At 39.4% G+C, this 14,275-nt stretch overlaps 1 protein-coding gene and 1 pseudogene across 7 annotated transcripts in view; one reads left to right on the top strand and one right to left on the bottom strand.

Annotated features, from left to right (window-relative positions):
- The window catches only part of BMPR1A (bone morphogenetic protein receptor type 1A), a 142,662-nt gene that overhangs the window by 52,973 nt on the left and 75,414 nt on the right, over nt 1-14,275 (bottom strand). For 6 of the 7 annotated variants that reach the window (XM_035023272.1, XM_035023271.1, XM_035023274.1 and 3 more), the window contains one exon: nt 10,452-10,566. The gene's annotated coding sequence lies outside the window, so the exon portion shown is untranslated. Of the gene's footprint in view, nt 1-6,400; nt 6,511-10,451; nt 10,567-14,275 lie in introns of all 7 variants that reach the window. The other variant, XM_035023267.1, reaches the window with a different exon arrangement.
- LOC117998312 lies at nt 1,997-2,276 on the top strand (annotated as a pseudogene).

The following is a 14,275-nucleotide window of genomic DNA, read 5'->3' as shown; positions in this document are numbered from 1 at the left end:
CTTGCAGCTTTTGTAATCTCCATTTTCTGGCACATTACTAAGCAAAGCAATACATGTTCAATAAATGAATAAAAGGAATAAAAGATACATTAATATCTTAACGGAAACATAACTGAGGAGTTAAAACCACTACAAAACCACATAATATACTCTAATATTCTTTATAAGTATACTGGCATCTGAAAATGCATCTCCAAACCTTACAGTTATAGCCAGTAACTACCAATCCAACAATCTCTATTCAAGTACTAGCTCATGAACTTCACTCCTATTATCACCTCTGGTGATTTCTAGATATCAGAGAAAAGAAATGTAGATCCAAGTCCTGAAATAGGGAACCTTAAAATACTCAAAAGTCCTCTTCCTAAAATATTTCTGGCTTATTTCATGTTTTGAATTATCTTAGCTCTAAGCTCATTAGCTTTTTCTTATCATACTTTTTTAATAGTATGAAATAATAATACAGTCTACATACTTTATATATATTAACTCAGTTAATCCTCTTACTAACTTTATGAGGCAAGTATTCTCATCATGAGTAATTTTATGAGAATAAATCTGAAAATAAAGCAGTGTATGATTTTGTTTAGAAAGGTATTAAATACCAAAATTAATTCAAGAGGAAGAAGAATACCTAAATACACCAAGAAGGTGACTATAAAGTAGAGGTCACCAAACTGGAAATGGGATGGAGGAGAGGGTAGTAAGGAGGGCAGTGGATGGCAGTCAGGAGGAACACAGGCTTTGGTGTATACTGTTCAAGATTTTATATAAGAAGAGCTCATTAGGGGCATCTGGGTGGCTCACTGTCTGCCTTCGGCTCAGGTCATGATCCCAGGGTCCTGGGATCGAGCCCCGCATCGGGCTCCCTGCTCCACAGGAAGCCTGCTTCTCCCTCCTCCATTCCCCCTGCTTGTGTTCCCTCTCTCGCTGTCTCTCTGTCAAATAAATAAATAAAATCTTTAAAAAAAAAAAAAGAATAATGGTATCTCAGGGGCATCTGGGTGGCTCAGGCGTTAAGCGTCCGACTCTTGATCTCAGATCACGTCTTGATCTCAGGGTCGTGAGTTTAAACTGGGCATAGAGCTTACATACATACATAGATACATAGATACATAAATAAATAAGAATAATAGTATCTTAGTTATGAGAAGGCAGTCTTCACTGAAGACAATGGGAATAAATTTTATCTGGCTGCCTTGCGGGGATGGGTAGCATAATAACCCAAGAGCCTGAGGGCAAGGTCCACAGGATGTCTATAGAATGAGTTCTAGATTTCTCTACAGAAGAGAGTAGGTGTGGGGCGCCTGGGTGGCTTAGTCAGTTGAGCGTCTGACACTTGGTTTCGGCTCAGGTCACGATCTCAGGGTCAGAGATCGAGCCCTGGGTCAGCTTCCCGCTGACAGGGGAGTCGGCTGGAGATTCTCTCTCTCCCTCTGCCCCTCTTCCACCCCGAGCTCTCTCTCTTAAATAAATCAATCTTTAAAAAAAAAAAAAAAAAAAAAAGAGGAGAGTAGGTGTAAGATTAAATTTTCAATGGTGTGCTGGGAGATACCAATAGAAAGGGTAGAACTCAACAGTAAGGACTGAACTCATCTTTTCTTCAAGCCTGGAGTTCTAACTGCTTTTCTGCAGTGCAGGGTTTTAAAAGGCTGTTAGTCTAACAGATCTGCTACATTGCTCAAGAATCTAGCAGTTGCCAGTGCATGGAGGCACTGAGGAGACTCCTCCCAGAGCTCCAAGGAATCAGTAACAATTTGCTGGTTCCACTGTTATCAGTCCACAGGACAGAAACAACTCCAACTTCCACGCTGACTGGTTTGCCACTGAACAATGAATGCCTACAGCCAGAACTAAATGAGTGCTTAGGCAACCCAAGGCCCCCAGAAGTGGGTGCAAAAAAAATGCAATTTGCTTAAAGGGAACTCAGCAAGCAGAGGAAAAGCTAAGCTCAAAATAAGAACAGGTGGCTTCTACTTCAGTAGAACAGAAGAGAATGGGCAACAGTGCACACGCAAGACACCCAGAGGCATCAGTCTTATCAGTAAAGGGGAAACAACTCATGGATGTCAAAGTATAGGAGCTGCCAAACCAGATACCGATGCAAGATTTCACCCCCAAAGACAATGTCAGTGCATTTCAAAGAGGATACCACCATTATGACAACAGTATGCCAACGTGAAGAAAGGGAGCATCTCTGGGTTTCGATGGTGCTGGCAGATGATGTGCTTTTCAATTACTGCTTTTCTCCTAAGGAACTCAAACACGAACAGCTTAAAAAAAATCTTAAAAGAAAAAAAAAGGGGGCACCTGGGTGGCTCAGTAGGTTAAGCATCTGCCTTCCACTCAGGTCATGGTCCTGGAATTGAGCCCCACGTCGGGCTCCCTGCAGGCGGGGAGCCTGCTTTTCCTTCTCCTCCCCACTTGTGCTCTCTCTCTTGCTCTCTCTCTCTCAAATAAATAAATAAAAATTAAAAAACAGGGGCGCCTGGGCGGCTCAGTCGTTAAGGTCTGCCTTCAGCTCAGGTCACGATCCCAGGGTCCTGGGATCGAGCCCCGCATCAGGCTCCCTGCTCAGCGGGAAGCCTGCTTCTCCCTCTCCCATTCCCCTTGCTTGTGTGCTCTCTCTGTGTCTCTCTCTTTCAAATAAATAAATAAAATCTTTAAAAAATAAAAATAAATAAAAATTAAGAAAATATGAACAGCTACACAGCCACTGAAGAGCCACTGAAGAGGGCCCAGCAAGAAGGGTACACTCTGCATTCCTTATCATGACCTTTGCCCTACACCTCCCCTTGAGGAACTCAATCTTTGCTGAATCCTTTTATATCCTAATTGAGAATTAATGCTCAATGAAAGATGACTGTACATTTAGAAAATTTTTTAAAAAATTCTGGGGGTGACTCAGAAGGCTAATTAGGACCTAGAAAAGAAGAGGCTCTCAGCAGATTAAGCTCCAGTGCAAAGCTGCCCTGATGTTCAATCAACTCAAAGGTACTAAAGAGAATCTGTGGTGGACAGAGATGCCATGTAGATTCTCTGGCAAGTTCCAATAGAAGAGATGGAGGATACACCTCTAGAACACTGTATGAAAAGTGTAGCTCCTGGCATAACATTGGGCCCCAGTAAAGAACCCAACCATGGAACATCAAGGATTTAGTGACCAGAGCTACCCATCATGATCCATCAAGTCCCACGGTCAGGTGCAGCAGCAACTTACTTAATGATGGAAACAGTATTTTTGTAATAGGACCTAGGCAGTTCTAGAGGGCACTAGTAATTTACAAGTGGTAGCCCAGAACCTCATGTCACTAACTCCTATCACATGGATGTCTTTACTTCTGCTCACAGCAACAACTTTATGGTAGGTTCCTGGTGACCAATGACAAAAAGAAAAACCTGGGGCCTGGCTGTGAGAGACAAGTCAAAACTGGACTACTCCTGCTCTGCAGCCCTCCTTGAATGACTCTGAAAGACAATGAAGAGGAAGAGATTCTCTTGGCAGTCATGGTAAAGGGAGAAGTAACCAGAGAAGAAAAAACATGGACTCCTTGGGAGTGGCGAATGGTATGGCTGACAGGTTAGGGAGATGGAAGGAACAACACTGGAAAATAAGACACAAGGCATCTGGAGAAAAGGCATATTGATGGTTCTACAAGAGTCAGCCCAAAGTGCCAATCTTTATATCTTACGGTAATGCCCACCCCAAAGCACTAATAGAGGAGGTGCATTTAACTACTTTCCCAACTACAGAAGAAATCACTCGTCAGTTGACTACAGCCAGCTTTTGCTGTCGGCCACCTCAATGCTTGACCAATAGGGCCATGAATAGAGGAGCCTTACTGAAAGGAGCCCAACAGCACGGGCTCCTCCGTATGAACGTGACCTAATTACTGCCACTGCCACTCCAGATGTGGGTTTCTCTTCCTTGCCCACAGTATACCTTACTGCCAGCACCCCTATCCCAGGGTTTACAGATTAACTCATGAGGAATATCAATTATGGCCTCAGAACCAGCTACAGTTGTGGGGATTCCAGCTTGTTCCACTAACCCTCCTGTTCTGGAGATTTCTTTTAGCAGTTATACCCAGCCCCCAATTTGAAGCAGACAGAGTGGGCTTAATGGAACATGAGGCAATATGAGTAATAAAAGGGGCAGCAAACACTTGTGGTGCTCTGCAACACGATCCCCTCAGCCTGCCTGCCGCCTCATTACAGCTACAGTGGACAGTTCTCTGCACTGTCCGACAGCATCTGACATCAAGTGTAAGCCAAGGCACTGCTGTTTTGCTCCTCAGGGTTTTTTGAGACGTTTTCTAGTGTTAAGCAAAACAGTGGAAAAAGGGGCAGACTATATGTAGCAAAACCTAACTAAGTCAATTAAATACATACATATATATGCACATACCAGTAACACTATAGGGATACACTCATTCAAGGACATAAAGCAAACAAATCAGAGTGGTTTCCTATGGCAGGAGGAGATGAAAAAGAGATGAGATCAAGAAGAAAGGAGATAAAATAAATCAGTTGTGGGACTTTATAAAGAACAAAACCATTTTACTGCCATAAACGGAAGACATGATTAACTCAGGTTTCTGAATCACAGTCTGAACAAATTGTCACAATATTAAATGGGAAAGTCGATATTACTTGTTATGAATCAGAGGTTCTCAAAATAAATATACAACTATGAAAATATTTTTAAAAATTCAACTGTGTATGATCTGAAATCATTCTGAATACTACCAGCAGTATCCATTTCAAACTTTGGGAAACACTGCTGTCACTATTCTGGGATAAAAATGATAGAGGGGCGGGCGCCTGGGTGGCTCCGTCGTTAAGCATCTGCCTTCGGCTCAGGTCATGATCCTGGGGCCCTGGGATCGAGCCCCGCATCAGGTTCCCTGCTCCATGGGAAGCCTGCTTCTCCCTCTCCCACTCCCCCTGCTTGTGTTCCTGCTCTCGCTGTCTCTCTGTCAAATAAATAAAATCTTAAAAAAAAAAAAAAAAGTCATAGCAATTATTAATTTTAACAGGCAACAAAATTTACCCCACAAAAGTAGAAATAACTGATGTGATCCATTTCATTGTTTACATTCCAAAGAGCAGTGTTTCCCCACAAGGATCATGATAAATGAAGATAACAATGATATGGGTGGAACTATAGTGTATTATGCTAAGGGAAATAAGCCAGTCAGAGAAACAAATACCCTATGATTTCACTCACTTGTGGAAACGTAAAAATGTAAAACATGTAAACATGTCAGAATTATACCTAAAGAAATATTTTAAGCACTCTTTTTATTCAATAGTACATAGTATTTAAAACTATAGCAAAAGAGGTAAATATGAACAGAATAGTATTTCTTTTTTCTTTTTTTGAAGATATTTATTTGAGAGAAAGAGCGAGAGGGAGAGAAAGCAAACACAAGCAGGGAGGAAGGGCAGAGGGAGAGGGAGAAGCAGGTTCCCTGCTGAGCAAGGAGCCTGACGCTGGGCTCGATCCCAGGACCCTGGGATCATGACCTGAGCCAAAGGCAGCCACTTAACCAACTGAGCCACCCAGGCGCCCCAAAACAATATTTCTTTCTTTAAAAACTGCTCTTTTAAAAAAGGCAATTACTTTTTAAAAATTAATTTACAAAATAAGAATAAAAACGTAATACTTTGCTTTTTTCATAATATCTCCCTTACAATACGCTAAGGCTTGAAAAATAATGTACAAAAATATTTGTTGTATATAAACAAACGAAGAAACCAGTAAGACAGTAGAATATTTATTTTAAGGTTTCTTTAAACTTAGATCCAACCAGATTTGAAAAATTACTTATGTTTGCTATTGACACTGCCCAACATTATCTGTACTATCCAGACAGAACGCATGGGCATCATCACCTCTTTCCAACATCCAATCAGAAATTACTGTTCCTTCTTCCTTGACAATATCTATTCTACATGGTCTTTCTTTTCCATTTCCACTGCTACTACTTGGATTAAATTCTGATTACCCCATACCTAACACCTCCTACAACCTTCTGAGCTCCCTGACTCCTCATTCCATTTCTCTAATGATGCACATTCACACATCATTGCTAGAGCGATTTCCCTAAAGTCAAATTTTATGTCACACTTCCTACCCTCTCCAAGACCTCTACCATATTCCGAGGGAAATACTCATTTTCTATCAATTGGCTTTTCTAGAAATACCTTTTAATTCTTTCTTTACCTATCCAAATTCTACTCATCTTTCAAAACCTCAAATAATCCCTCCTATGTTCTGTCTGTATTTCTCAGTGCTATAGAACCCTGATTAAGAAGTAATGATTTACTCTCCTGGCATTTATCACTTTTACCTGGCAGTGTTGGTTATCATTACTCATATTACTTATATACATACCTTATAGATACGACTATAAACAGAGGATGGGGACCATGTTCTTTGTTTTCTGATTCCTCCTTTGTGACTTGCTGTTACATAGTTTAACAAGGACCAAAATAAGTAATATCCTGTAGAACAAAAATAAGTGCTCTGGGGCCTTAAACTAGGAAGGAACATATTCTTAGAGTCAAAGAAATATAGATCGGGGCACCTGGATGGCTCAGTTAAGCGCCTGACTCTTGATTTTGGCTCAGGTCATGATCTCAGGGTCATGAGACTAAGCCCTACATCAGGCTCCACATTGGGCATGGAGACTGCCTACGATTCTCTCTCTCCCTCTCCCTTTGCCCCTACCCACTCCCCTCACCCCCAGCACTCGTGCACCCGCACTCGCTCTTAAAAATATATATGTATTTTTAATATATCTATATATACTATTAAATTAATTAAACTATTTCATTTTAAAATATTTTTATTTAATTTTTAAAAATATTTTAAATATTTAAAATTTTTAAATATTTTTACTAAATTTTTTTTTTTAAGACTCTTATTTATTTGACAGAGAGAGACACAGTGAGAGAGGGAACACAAGTGAGGGAGAGGGAGAAGCAGGCCTCCCACCGAGCAGGAAGCCCGACGTGGGGCTCAATCCCAGGACCCTGGGATCATGACCTGAGCCGAAGGCAGGTGCCCAATGACTGAGCCACCCAGGCGCCCCTTTACTAAATTTTTATTAAATTTTTATTTAATATTTTAATAAATATTAAATATTATAAAATAATATTCAGATATTATTTTATATAGATATAGATCAGAAAGGACATCAGGGATGAATTGGCACTTGAGTCCGGTCTTTTAAAATTGACAGGCCTTCCACAAGAAAGAAAAAGTGGAAAAAGCATGTCAGGAGAATAATTATGAACAAAGCAGAGAGAAGTACAAGGCAATTTCCAATCACTGGCAGAGGGGTATCAATGTAGGGGTAGAGAAGAAGAAAATTAAACATTTGCTAAATAACCAGTACTTACAGATTTTCATAATTTCAGGTAAGTCAATCCCTTAATCAAGAGCCTCATTATTTCTTGCTTGAAACAATTAAGAGTATCCTAATTGTCTCTCTGCTTTTGGTATCCCCCTCCCCCTTGCAAACTATCATCCGTATCACTGCCAGATTAATTTTGAAGATTTTATTTATTTACTTAAGAGAGAGAGAGACAGAGATAATGAGAGAGCACGAGCAGGGAGGAGAGGGAGAAGAAGGCTCCCTGCTGAGCTGGGAGCCTGATGTGGGGCTCAATCCCAGAACCCTGAGATCATGACCTGAGCCAAAGGCAGACACTTAACTGACTGAGCCACCCAGGCGCCCCTGCCAGTTTAATTTTAACAAAACACAATTATGATCCTGAAATGCCTTTGTTAAAATTTTTCAGTGACTGCCAACTATTCACAAAATAAAGCCTAAACTCCTTACCATAGCATTTGGAGTTCTTCACAATTAAGATCTCTCCCAGCCTTGTCCCTCAAAGCCTCTCTCACATCCTTAATTCAAACCATACAAAATGATTTCTCCTGTCTTTTGTACATTTGATACATCTCAAGCTTCCCTTGCTTATGATGGGTTCTGTGCATGAAATTCTCTCACCTCCCAAATTCCACTTAGCAATCTTTCACTCATCTTTCAAGAGTCTACTCAAGTATCATTTCCTATGTGAAGCCTGTCTGACAATTCTCTCCTCTAACAGTGTTGAAACTTTTCCAATTTCATATAGCACTTTTCCAACTGCACTTGAATTAGCTGTTTGCATACTCCTCTCTAAGCAGACTACATCAAGAGCAAAGCAAGGAACCCATCTCACTGAACATTTTGTATTCTCAGTGCCTAATAACATAGTGCCTGACAGGGGCGCCTGGGTGGCTCAGTTGGTTGGGCGACTGCCTTCGGCTCAGGTCATGATCCTGGAGTCCCGGGATCGAGTCCCACATCGGGCTCCCTGCTCGGCGGGGGGTCTGCTTCTCCCTCTGACCCGCTTCCCTCTCGTGCTCTCTGTCTCTCATTCTCTCTCTCAAATAAATAAATAAAATCTTTAAAAATAAAAAATAAATTTAAAAAACCCATAGTGCCTGACATAGAGTAGGTATTTAATAAATGTTTACAAGGAGAAGGAAATGAATGGATGCAGGCAAAGGTATTACTCACTTAATGCTATACTGTTAAGAGACTTTACTACTAGAGTAGTTTGTCCTTACCTTGGCAGGCCAAAAAAGAGTCACTGACAGTACATGCAGAATTATCTTTCAGAAAATTTCAGCTGGCAGTAACATGGAGAGGGAAATGGAGTGAAGAGAGGCACAAAGCTGGGAGAGCCCTGCAATATTTTAGGTGAAATGTAACAGAAGGGCCTAACCTTGGATGGTGATGCGGGGGACTGGAAAAGAGAGGACGGAAACATTCACGGCACACTACAGAGGTCAATAGATGAGAATGGATCTCAGACTGAGGGCAGGAAGGAAAAGATGAGGAATCAGATTCAGCACTGAGACTCTGAACATGGGTGACAGAGAGGTCCAGTAACAGACATGGGAACCCTGGTGTGAAGCAAGCAGCTGGAAATATGGGCCCAAATGTTAGAGAGAATGTCACAACCGAGATGTAAGGTTGAGAGAGATCACTTTAGAGGTGACTGTTGAAATGAGATTAGGAAAAACCTAAAGAAGAAACAGAAAAATTTCAAAGATAAAACCTTGTGGAGGTTGTTATTTAAGAGTAGGAGGAGAAAAAAAAATAATTATGAAGGCGTAATTGAAGAAGTAGAACTAGAACACAGGGTCACAGAAACAGAGAGAATTGCAAAAAAGGGAAAATGGCAACTACTACAGTGATCAAAGAGTATGAAGCCTAATAAAAGACAATTAAAAAGTCATAAGTATTTTTCAAAAGAGCAAAGACACCAGTGGGGCAGGGTGAGAAAAAAGAGTGCGCGCTAAGAAAGCATCAGCGGGGAGCAAAGCCAACTACTCCAGGAAGAAAAGAACAGACCACTTCATAGTGTATGTCCTATTCATTTTTCCAAAATACAGATCCCTGAAGAATTCAAACCTTTTCCCTGATAATCTGAGTCTGTAAATTGATTGAAAATAATGAACTTGACTTCTCCATACATACAGTCTTAGAATAGCTTCTTCTCTCCCATCCCTGGTGTTAATGCAGTTTCCACTTCTTTAAATAAATTCTACCTCCAAAGATCTACATTTTACGACAACATTTTTATTCTGAATTCTATAATGTGTGAAAGTTTCAAAATAATATAAACATGCATTTTTTTTTATATAATCCACCATTCTGAACTCTGCTTGGTCATTTTTAGAGGGAATAAATATATCTCTATATATCATCTAATGCTTATTTTCTATAATTAGAGTGAAGAAAGTGCTATCAATAATAAATAAGTATCTTTTATTCCTGAAGAGGTTCAACATTTATAAGAAGAGAAAAAACATATTAGAACTACTTATGAACTCATAAGGAGGTCATTAAAGAAACTAAAGAAGCTAAAATAAAGTTGCCGCAGTAATACATACAGAAGGACTATTTTCAATTTTTTTCTTCCTTCCAAGATTTTATTTAAATTCAAGTTAGTTAACATATAGTGTAGTACTGGTTTTAGGAGTAGAATTTAGTGATTCATCACTTAACACGCAACACCCAGTTGCTCATCCCAACACGTGCTCTTCTTCTTAATGCCCATCTCCCATTTAGCCCATCCCCCCACCCACCTTCCAGGACTATTTTCAATTGTTAACAAATGAAAATGTCCACATTATTCTAATTATTTTCTTAAAATTCTTTTCCTGGGGCACCTGGGTGGCTCAGTCGTTAGGTGTCTGCCTTTGGCTCAGGTCATGATCCCAGGGTCCTGGAATGGAGCCCTGCATCCGGCTCCCTGCTCAACGGGAAACCTGCTTCTTCCTCTCCCACTCCCCCTGCTTGTGTTCCCTCTCTCGTGCTCTCTCTCTGTCAAATAATAAATAAAATCTTTTAAAAATAAATAAATAAAAGTCTTTTCCTTACCTCAGAGATGTGGCTGGATAAAACTGTACTTCCAATTTTCTCCAAACAGCTTTGACCTATGCTTCCATCTCATGAATTCCAAGACAGTATTAAACTGATGCATATTTTCATCAATCTGTTAAAAAAAAAAAAAGAACTTAAACTAAAAGAAACATGTGGAAGCAATACTAAACATTTGTCAGGTGTAAAATTATACACTTTTGATGTAAAGTCAATGAAAATTCTAAAGTACTTTAACCTATCACTTTACCATTTTCCCAACCTCTGCACAAAGAAGTTTCCCATTTTGCATATTTTCAACTTCACAAACGTAACAATAGTTCTGTGGAAAAAATTACTTGCATGTAAAATTTCTGTATTAGCTTGAAAAACAGGAACAGCTAGAAGCAGCACTAAAATTTATAATTCTACAATATTCAAATTCCTACTTAGGCAAAAATATATTTGACCACTCACCTAATATCCCTATTTTCACTTTTTATCACCAAAATCTCAGTAAGCAGTTTTAATTCCAGTCAACCTTCTACCTCGAATATTAAGAACTGGAGGGGTCAGGAATTAATGGCACTGCTTGGTCTAAGCCCAGGGGATAGGTTACAACTACATTACCCCTGACATTTAGTTCCCCTGCTGCTTTGAGACAGAGTTCATAAATCTAAAAGAGGGAAACAATAAAAAATTTTGATTTAAAAAGGCATGTTGTTTACTTAGAGATTCTAAAAATAATTTTGTTGAATGTATCTTTTAACTGAAACTTCAAATAGCAAAGTACTGTTTCATATTTTAAAAGGAAAAATTTTAAGCTGTGTGAACACTACCTGTGTCCCACTGCAAGGTCAAAATGCCTTTGTCTTCAAGTCCATTTAGAAGTATCACTTGTGTCACACTAAGGTTTAGTAGTCTTGGCAATAATGACTGAATTCATGTAAACTGGGGCAACCTGAACCGGTCTAGCATATCAGGTAGCAGCCTTTCTTAAACACAAGAGTCTCCACTCGGCAGACAGGCTGCCACAGGACCATGCTAAATCTTTCATGGTCCAACTAAAGACAGACTGACCCTGAAAGCAATTAGTAATGCTTTGTCTGCATGCAGGAGCCTTAAACAGTCTTCTCAATGCACCAGTTACCCACAACTTAACTGGGTACTCACAGGACTATAAAACTCTGAGACCATCACTCAGAGAAGTGAGGGCAGGAATGGAGATATGGTATTTAGTGATTTTTTCCTGAGATGGTCACAGTCTTAAAAAATGTCCCTTAGATAATCAAAAAATAAATGCACTGTGTTTTCATTTTAGAAATGACAAATATCTTCCTCCAAAGCCACTCTCAGCCAACAACTCCATTCTTCCCTAACAGTGTATGTGGAAGAAAAGAGGGAAGGCAATCACCGTATTAAACAAAGCTCAGATTAACCCATCCTCATAAAGGTTAAAACAATCCATCAAAAGGACTATGTTTAAAAATATATGGCCCGATTCTAATTTTACTAGTTATTTCCAATGGATCAAATAAAATTTGACCATCTACTAATCATTGTTTATCACGGCACTACTTATTACAACACTATGAACTTGTGTTTAACCACCACAAAGATCTAGTCAAAACAAAACACTAAATGAGTATAATAATAATTTTCATCAAAGATTTTGTGTCTAACAACAGAATAAGTGAAAAATCAAACCTTTCTAGATATATTCTAATGTTTTATAATTGAGCTAACATTAGAATTTCCTCAAAGTTCGTAAATATTTGCAAACAAATATGAAAAGTGCATTTTAATCCCACATTACCTTTACAAAATACCTTTATTTGCCATCAAAATGTACACAACCCTCTTGGGCTTTCAAAATTATTAAAGTCGTTAAACTTTAAACCACCAAGGTACTTAAAAGATCATTAACCATACAGAACCCATCAGTGACAAACGTCAACTGTGGATATTATAGTTATCTCTGACTCTGAGGTGTTAGAACACCACCCATTCACTTTTATATTAGTAAGATTTGCTTTATAGAAAAGAACAGTGTACATATGCTTTTGATAAATACACTCAGTCTAAGATAAAATTTAAGATTACTTTTGAGTCTGTACCAGATGTCAAAAAGTAGTCATTTCCTAGTATTCACAAACTCAGCAATACTGACTGCATACTTTTTCTTTCCACCACTCCAAACACCCTCCTCCTCAACAGCATTTCTCTTCTCTAAGCACCCATAAAAAGTACCCCAAATATCATACAAATACTGCTGTTAACACTATCACTGCATTCATATAACCCTTTAAAAAAATCAGAACCAAACTACAGAATATTTGACAAAACATCCCAGCTGGGCTCTTAAACTAAAGGCATTACTGTTAAAATTTTTAGTACATTAACTGGAAAATTCAAACATCATGCTTCAGAAAAATATAATACAGTTTTAGCTGTAAGTAATTCAAATGAACAGTATAATTTAGGCTTATCATGCACTTCTATAATAAAGCAGGTAACCACATAACACAGAAGGGGAGGGTCAACTTATGGATGGGTTGTGTTTTTTTATTTATTTATTTTTTTTAAGATTTTATTTATTTATTTGACAGAGAGAGACACAGCGAGAGAGGGAACACAAGTAGGGGGAGTGGGAGAAGCAGGCTTCCCGGCGAAGCAGGGAGCCCGATGCAGGGCTCCATCCCAGGACCCTGGGACCATGACCTGAGCCGAAGGCAGACGCTTAACGACTGAGCCACCCAGGCGCCCCGGATGGGTTGTGTTTTAAAAGATCACTTATAACTTGAATGTAAGCTTGATTTTCAAACTTAAGATGCCTTTCTCATAAAACCAAAAGTATAAACAGTAATATTAAACCTGTAATGCAAATGAACTACAGTACACAATTCTATCATAGCACTCTTCTTAAGCATATTTCCATACCAAACTCTAACTTTTTATTCATTGTTGTAATTCTAGAATCTAGCACAGCTGATGACACAGGGTAGGACTTTTTGGTGAAGTACTGAATAGCAACAACTCAATGTTATGAGAAACTGGCTTGTCTAGAAAATCTTACCTATCTTAATTTTATCAGACAACCAAAAGACAAGGGGGAAAAGCTTCTTCCAAAAGAGATACGTGAAAAAGATTCTTAACACCAGGGTGAGAAAGCTCTGATCTAAGCCAATTGTGGCAATTTCCATTCTACCTGCCAATGAGTGGCTTAGCTATAAGCATCTGATGCAATTCCAGCCAGTAAGACAAGAGCCTAAGTTTGCTGGGAAACTAAGCACTGGGAAAAGTGTTTCTGGGAAAGGTTTTTCTGGTTGATGAGAAAAAGACACCTAAGTGGGAGTGCCTGGGTGGCTCAGTCATTAAGCGTCTGCCTTCGGCTCAGGTCATGATCCCGGGGTCCTGGGATCGAGCCCCGTACTGGGCTCCCTGCTAGGCGAGAAGCCTGCTTCTCCCTCTCCCACTCCCCCTGCTTGTGTTCCCTCTCTCACTGTCTCTCTCTCTGTCAAATAATACATAAAATCTTAAAAAAAAAAAAAAAAAAAAGACACCTAAGTGAAATCATCCCCCCACCACCACCCTTTTTTCCGGGCAACTCTGGGTTTGAGTTTGTCAAGTAAAATGATGGCAGCCATCAAGACCACGAAGGAGGCTACAGCCTAAGAAGACAACCCAACAGATTAAGAATGGTTGCATTAAACGACCGAAAGAATCTGGGTCTTTGGTGATGTTATGCTTGAATAAATCCTAAAACCGTATTACGACGTTGGATCTTTTTATTATGTTATGTTATGTTATGTTATGTTATGTTATGTTATGTTATGTTATGTTAT

This window comes from Mirounga leonina, unplaced genomic scaffold (assembly GCF_011800145.1).
Source record: "Mirounga leonina isolate KUSES-001 unplaced genomic scaffold, KU_Mleo_1.0 Mir_114, whole genome shotgun sequence".
Classification (NCBI taxonomy): domain Eukaryota; kingdom Metazoa; phylum Chordata; class Mammalia; order Carnivora; family Phocidae; genus Mirounga; species Mirounga leonina.
The sequence above is the reverse complement of the archived record's forward strand: the minus strand, read 5'-3'. Positions and strand labels throughout refer to the sequence as shown.